The sequence below is a fragment of the Orbicella faveolata genome, unplaced genomic scaffold, assembly GCF_042242905.1.
Source record: "Orbicella faveolata isolate gen_17 unplaced genomic scaffold, um_ofav_v1 contig_24, whole genome shotgun sequence".
Taxonomy (NCBI): domain Eukaryota; kingdom Metazoa; phylum Cnidaria; class Anthozoa; order Scleractinia; family Merulinidae; genus Orbicella; species Orbicella faveolata.
The window spans coordinates 28,112,762-28,120,349 of NW_028301552.1; the positions used below are offsets into that span (position 1 = coordinate 28,112,762).

Below are 7,588 nucleotides of genomic sequence, written 5' to 3' on the forward strand. Positions count from 1 at the left end.
TAAAGAAATTAACATTCCATACTCCAAACTCCAAACACCAAACTCAAGAATGGAAACTCGATTCTGGATTCTCAAAAATATGGAGGATCGAGAAACGAATTTCGAGTCGAAACCGTGAACTAGCACTTGGCTGGTACTGTATGATAAATTTACCTATTAGGAAATCCATCCATTCACAAAAGACCACGACCCTAACGAATATCACCTTTTTTCTTTGTCCAGGCCGTGCTAGTTTCCTCTGCGTGGTGCAAAGTGAAGATAGGCACATACAATAGTCTTTTGTTCGTCATCAGCATGTCACTGATATTCCAGTTTACTCTGAGCCAGACCTGTGACACAGCAAACTGGTGGGGACGCCTGGACAAGGAAGGATGGTCTGTGTGCCCTAAAACCAATACCTACCTCAAGGGATTCTGGAGAAATGATCCATCGGAAAGTAATGGTGTTTGGCTTCTGGAAGAAGGAAAGTGCTCTGCAGCAAGTGAACCCAGTTACACCAATCAACCTGCAACCTGTAGAAATGTAAACTGGTGGAGTACGCTGGATGGGTGGTTTATTAGAATACTTGGTTTTTTTAAAAAGAGCGTTAATGATGCAAGAGGAAAATTTGTAAGGGCATCGTTTAAGCCTAACCTTTGATAGAATTTACCAAGATAACAACTGTTATGTTTGCAAAAATCTAATCATGACAACCTTATAAAAAGTATGGAATCGACGACTGTTCAAATCAAATCTGGAACGAGCACTCTCATTACGTGAGATTTTACATGTTGTTGACCTGCACCTGTGAATGTGTTTCTGATTTACTCCTCAATCTCTGTGTCTCAAAGATAACATACTATGACATTTTATTTCATTTTTAGGTTTAAGGTGCAAATGGTCTGAAAATTCAGCATCTGAATTTTTCAATGCAGTAAAGCTCATTGCAGCCGCTTTTATAGAAGCCAGCCATGTAGTATCCGTCCTGTTTACATTGACTCCAACCCTTGTGATCGAACGAAATGGTAACATCTTCATCGTAACAGCCGTCATAACTATCTGGGTGATTCTGTGGACGGCAGCATTTTGCCTCTTCGACAATAGACCTCAGCACGAGACTCTGGGGAATATACCTCAAAACTCTATAGTTATTCCCCGGAGCCTCGTGCTGATTTCTATTGCCAAAGTTAGGCTGAATTTTAATATATCGAAACTGGTCTATTCGACGCTTACTCTCGTTCCTTCGAGTACATGAAAGCTCCCAGCTGGTGTTTTGTTTATAGACTCATGGAATAAGAGAAATGAGATCAAAATTCGCAAGAGCTATCAATGTCATTACATTGTATTAGCTGGAAGTGTAGTGGAAATACATTAATATTGAGAGAGATATTTTGTAATTTTGCTTATACAGAAAATAAATATACGTTAAGTTTCTCAAGCATCTTTGTATTGTTAGACATGATTTACAATACCGGTGCAATTGTGAGAACGCTAAGTGCAACACTTTTTAAAGTCACGTGGGTGCTTGAAAACATGAAAGGCCCTGTCGGTAGTCAAAAGCTTTCATATGCGTGTACACAAATGTTGGGTTGTTTGGAGTAACCAGCGTTACAGTCAGCGTACAATTGTGATTCGTCAGAGTAAATGGAGGCTGGAAAGCTAGAACTCTCTTTTTTGGCTGGAGCGTTCTGTTTGTGATATGGCGTCGCATCACCTGCTCAACGTTTTCATGTTTTACATAATTAAAAATTCATGCTAACTTTAGAAGTTTATTTGTGTGATTTGCTGTAGTTAAGGGAGGCTGGAGTGACTTTGGAGACTGGGGAGAATGCAGCGCCACCTGTGGAGATGGAAAGCAACAGCGCTCACGCACCTCAGTGCACCAATCCCCCTCTGTCTAATGGTGGAGCACAATGCTCAGGGGACGACAAAGAAATGAGAACATACAATAGTGGCCCATGCCCTGGTAAGTAGCTGAATGGTACTGACAGTTGTCTACAAAACGTTTCACCCATTTAGGAATCCATAGTCAGCCGTTTACTCTCGTTCCTGGGAGTATTCAAAAGCTCCCAGCAGGTGTTCTGTTTATAGACTCAAGGACTGAGAGAAGTGAAATCACAATTCCTAACAGTTATTAACATCATTTACATTGTAATGGCTATAAGTACAGTGATAATACATTCTGACGGAATTTTTAGCAATTTTGCTTTTACAGAAAAGAAACATACGTTAAGTTTCACAAACATCTAAGTATAATTTGGTTTACATGGTTTGCAATGCTCGTGCAATCGCGAGAACAACAAGTGCAACACTTTTCAAGTGTAGGTGCTTCAACACAAGAGAGACCCTATCGGTAATCAAATGTTTAAATGTGTGTGGACAAATGTCGGGTTGTTTCGCGTAACAAGCGTTACAGTCAGCTAGAATTCTAGTTTCTTGCCGCGGCACTCTACTAATGACATATTGAAGCGTCGCATCATCTGCTGCTCAGGGTATTAAGGTTTAATACAATTAACAATTTGTGTAATTGATGTAGTTAACAGGGGCTGGGGCGACTTTGGAGACTGGGGAGACTGTAGTTCCACCTGTAGAGAAGGCAAGCAAGAGGGCTCGCGCACCTGCACCAATCACCCTCTGGTTTTGAGTACAAGAGTTACTCCTAAATTAGGACTGCATAAAAGGTCTACGATAAGATCAGAGTCAAAATGTGACTAAAATTTTCCTTGAGTTACTTACCAAATCTTTGGATAACTACATCATAGAGGAAATAGCAATTTTCCCGGAAAAACTTCCTATTTCATATCGGAACCGACAAGGCTATAGTTTACTGATGTCGCTTGCGCATTCAGAATGCCATTAAATTGTAGCTTTCTTGATTTGATCAGAGTGTTGAAACTGTCTTTTGGTTGGCGCTGACCAAAAGACACGTGGGCTCTGGGAAAGAGATTGCCATGTTTTAAACCAAGGAACGTATGCGCCGTGAAACCGGAACTCCTAAAATCTTGGAGTCTAGAAATTGATTATTCCAGAGCTCCGTGTCTCGGCGCTCACCAAAAGACACGTGGACTCTGGGAACGAGATTGTTCAGTTCCAAAAATCCAATCTTATCTATCTATAATGATTGCGAGACAATCGATAACGTGATTTACCTACATTCTCTTTAACTGAAGTAGTGAAAAAAGTGAAGAAAACTTATATCGAGGACCTGACTTTGATATCTTGGACTTTGGCAGATCATTTTGCCTTTGTATTACTAATGCTGATGCTTTACAAGTAGCTTTCACCACTTTAGGTGTCTTTGCAAACTAGACCTTGATTTAACGTTTTATGTTTGGTGTAGTAAATGGAGGATGGAGCGACTTTGGAGAATGGAGCGAGTGCAGTGTGACTTGTGGAGGAGGCATCAGGAATCGTGCACGAACCTGTACCGATCCCCCTCCAGCGTACGGAGGCATGGATTGCGTTGGAGACAACAAGGAGGAGTAGGCGTGCAACACTCAGGCTTGTAAAGTGGAAAAAGGTAAGTAACAATTACTGCGTTAGTATAAGTGTAACGATTCCACAACGTTTTGGCCGGTTTTCGTGTGACGACGTCATTTGTCAAATTATAAATTACCAATCCTTCTGAAGTTTTAGTTTCATCAGATACAAGAACCTCGCAGACCTTGGCGTTTTAAAACATTTAAGCTCGGCAGGGTACTCCGTTTTCAAATAGAAGGCGTTTTAATTTCCAAGTTTATGCGTTGCGTGACATTAAGACGGCGACGAGTTATCGCTTGTCTTTGCTAACTGAACAGTTCTTTCACTAGAAGAAGTATTAACTTCAATGTTCTAGAGTAATAACTTTTTTTTCAGTAGCAAAAACTCAATGACAGGTGTTTTTCGTCACATACGGTCGCGATATTAGTGCCCATCTGGATGGGCACCAATATAGCGAGTGCAAAGGAGTGCAAACGCGTACCCGCGCTTGCTCCAACCCACCACCAATCAAAAAGTAGACAGAAATGCGAGAAAGCAACAAAACAGAACAAGAAATGAAACCTTGAACCCTGTCATACAAAGTTCTATAGTTTGGATAAAATACTAATCCCAATAACGCGCGAATAGTGGCAAGGATTGCGTTGGAGACAACCTGGAGGTTGAACACTGCAACCATAAGCCTTGTAAAGGGGAAAAAGGTGGCTAAAGGAAATACATTTACATTTATGGTCTCGAATAGAACTATTAATAAATAGCTCAAAGATAAATTCTTTAGTCAAACTAAAAAGCGGAGACCTATTAAATGTGGCAAGAATCCGTTTGGTATCCATCATTCAGAAAATGAGCCTGTTAGAAAGGACTGGAAGGCGAAAACCAAAAAGAGAGATTATTACTACGCCGTTAAAAAGTATTCTTTTTTATGTTTCAGCCGAAAAACGCGCTCCGAGTTGTGTGCAACACCATGGCTACGAAACAATTGATGATGACAATGATGATGACGACGATGATGGTAGCGATGGAATGTGGAAGTGATGGTGCTGACGTTTATGGTGACATAATGTTTATGATTCTGTTGATGATGATGATGATGATGATGACGATGGTGGTGATGATGATGATGAAAGTGATAATGACGATGATGATGATGACGATGATGATGATGATGATGAAGGTGATAATGATGGTGATGATGATGACGATAATGACGATGATAACGATGATGACAATGATGACGATGATGATCATGATGATGGTGATGATAATGATGATGGTTACGTTACTTTGCTAACGGAAAATCGAAGGGCTCCCGCTAGTAAAGAGATTCTTACTGAGCAGTTAACGGTTTTATGGAAAATTATTCTCTTATTTTCTGCTGTTTTGTGTCACGTTCGCTTATCTTTTATCTCAGTCCATGCTCAAGAGAAAGGGAGGCAAGTTAGCTAATGTCAGCATTATATCACTTAACTTCCTATCATTCGTTAAATTGACATTGATCAACGTATCCTAATAAAGTAATACACAGGTTAACCGATCGACTAATTTGTTTTAATGCCATTTTAGTTAATGGAGGATTTACTCAATGGTCGGAGTATTCGGCGTGCAGCACGACCTGTGGTAGAGGAGTGCAAACGCGTACCCGCACCTGCACCAACCTACCCCCCTCGGGAGGCGGAAAGGGATGCGGGAGAGTGACACAACAGAATAAGAAATGTAATCTTAAACCATGCAAAGGTACGGAGATTATCAATTTTAATTCAGTTCAAATAAGCTAAACACAATATAATTTTCCAATCTGTCTAAGTGGAGAAAACCAGAAGGAGGAACGTTTAATAAATATAAAGAATCTGCCTCCCAATAGGCTGATACGAGTCACGTGTGGCGTCAAATCAAGTAATATTCCTAATTCAATATCTATCGAAGGTTAAAACTCTTAAAACGAGCAAAAAATGAGCAGATTCCTCTTTATATAAGGGCTATTACAACGCAGTACTTAACTCATGAATTGAGCAGCAAGGAGGGAGTTTTACTTTGTTCCCAGAATATGTAAATTGCCACTAACTTCCCTAATTTTTTTACCTCGATATCCATTATCTCAGACTCAGGCTCTCACAAATACGGGGAAATGACGTTCACCCATCTTTTATCTTAGTCATTACTCAAGGGAAAGGGAGGCAAGATTGGCAGTATCATCATTATATCACTTTACTTTCTAGCTCTGGTTAAATGGACAGTGACCAGCGAACCCTATAAGGTAATAGACAGGTTTTCTGAACGCCTTTTTTTATTTTATACCATTTAGTAAATGGAGGGTTTACTCAATGGTCGGAGTACTCGGAGTGTAGCGTGACCTGTGGTAAAGGAGTGCAAACGCGTACCCGTACCTGCACCAACCCACCCCCCACAGGAGGTGGAAAAAATGGCGGAAAAATAACACGACAGACCAAAAACTGTAACCTTGGAATGTGCGAAGGTATGGAGATTATCAGTTTTGATCCTACTGACACGGGAAAAATGGAACATAGAAACAACAGCTTTTCTGGCTTAGTATACTCCGAAACAAGTGCAGTGATATCCGGAATAATATTTCTCAAGCTGAAACTCAATTCATCAAGTTTAAACAAAGGAAACTATCTTAATTAGAATAATTTTAAAGGATTTTATTTTTCCGTTTTCTCCTTTATTTTAGTTTCGATTGAGAAGATTATCAAACACTCAAGTCAGTGTTTGACCACACTTGCAAACACCTCGACAAAGCCGTCAAAAATACTGCGTTACGCGTTGCATTTCAACTCTCTTCTCGGCTTTTGGAAATGTGATCAAACAAGGTCTTTCGTGTATTACATATTACGTAGATGGGCTCCTGCGAAGACAAAGGCTATTGTACACTCTTTTCATTCGTTGATTCTCTTTTCATATTTTACCTTTCCATTGCGTTTTCTCTGTAATCACGCGGATTTGTACGTGCAAACTAATCCAAGGCACAAAAATTGTAGATAAACCCTGCCGGTTGCATTTAAACGTCGATAAGCGCCTCAACTGAAATTTAATTATTGCTGCAGCGCAAAAGTGAGATGACGGGAACTTTTGTAACAGTTATGCATTGAAAGCAAAAGCCTCGGCAGAGAGATTTGCCGCTAGTAGAATGTAGAGACTCGATCTTACCCAAATCTTCTCCGCTCAGTATTATTCTCAGTGCCTGCTTAATACAGACACCCGGATGATAAAGAACCTTTTGCGAGTCCTTTTGGTATCCGAATAAGCCAGGCTCTACAGTAATAAAGCGCACACTAGGATGTTTTTAAATCGCACCTACCTACAACGACTCATCACTTACTCCAGCTAATGGCATGTTATTTTTTTGGTCTAATATTAAATGTGATTTTATGGCTGTTTCAACAGGACTGTAGGGGAAAACAGAATCCTTCGAAACGCGAGCAGGTATTTTATTTTATTAATTTTCCTTGTGTATTCGTAGACATTTCCCATGATTTACATGTAATAACCCTCATGTTGGGTCGTACATTTTGTTTTTGGAGAGGTTTGTTGTTTACAAACATCTTTCGAGTAAAACATTTACCAAGATTTTCCAGAGCATACCGGTGGGGCTTGGGGTTAGCGCATAAAGTATCGCGCATACTGTATCTATCTCAGGAGCATTCATACCATAATATTGAAATTTGGTTGGTGTGTAACGCACAGGCATGCGCAAATCATAATATTCAAAAAATTGTAACGCACCATTTTCAACGAAGTTTTCTTCTTAAATTTAGCAAGCTTCGTTTTCTTATGTAAGTTACAGTACTGTCGACAGCGACAACAGGGTGATCAGCACTCAGCTAATTGCAGGATTAAACTGGAGATAATTTAGATTAAACTGTTATCTCCTTCCACCGATTCGTTACACTAAACATTCGTTACACTAAACAGCTTTAATGTGACCTGTTATTCTTGCAGATCTTCGGTTTGCAGATCAAGCTGAAAACAATGGGATTTACTTACTACATATGTGCATGAGGACTGGGTAATCACAGTTTCCTCTTAAGGAAGTTGGGTTCGTGTATTATTGTTAATCAGGTGTATCTTCGTATGTTGGTGTGGGAGAAATAAAGCAAGCTTAAAATGAAGGAAA

General features: G+C 40.0%; 1 pseudogene across 1 annotated transcript; it reads left to right on the forward strand.

Annotated features, from left to right (window-relative positions):
- The first annotated feature begins 195 nt into the window (after nucleotides 1-195).
- On the forward strand, nucleotides 196-7,588 carry LOC110065435 (coadhesin-like; annotated as a pseudogene). Its single transcript, XR_016208081.1, has 7 exons — nucleotides 196-626; nucleotides 1,760-1,945; nucleotides 3,320-3,499; nucleotides 5,020-5,190; nucleotides 5,759-5,929; nucleotides 6,859-6,897; nucleotides 7,414-7,588. The product of XR_016208081.1 is annotated as a coadhesin-like (transcript).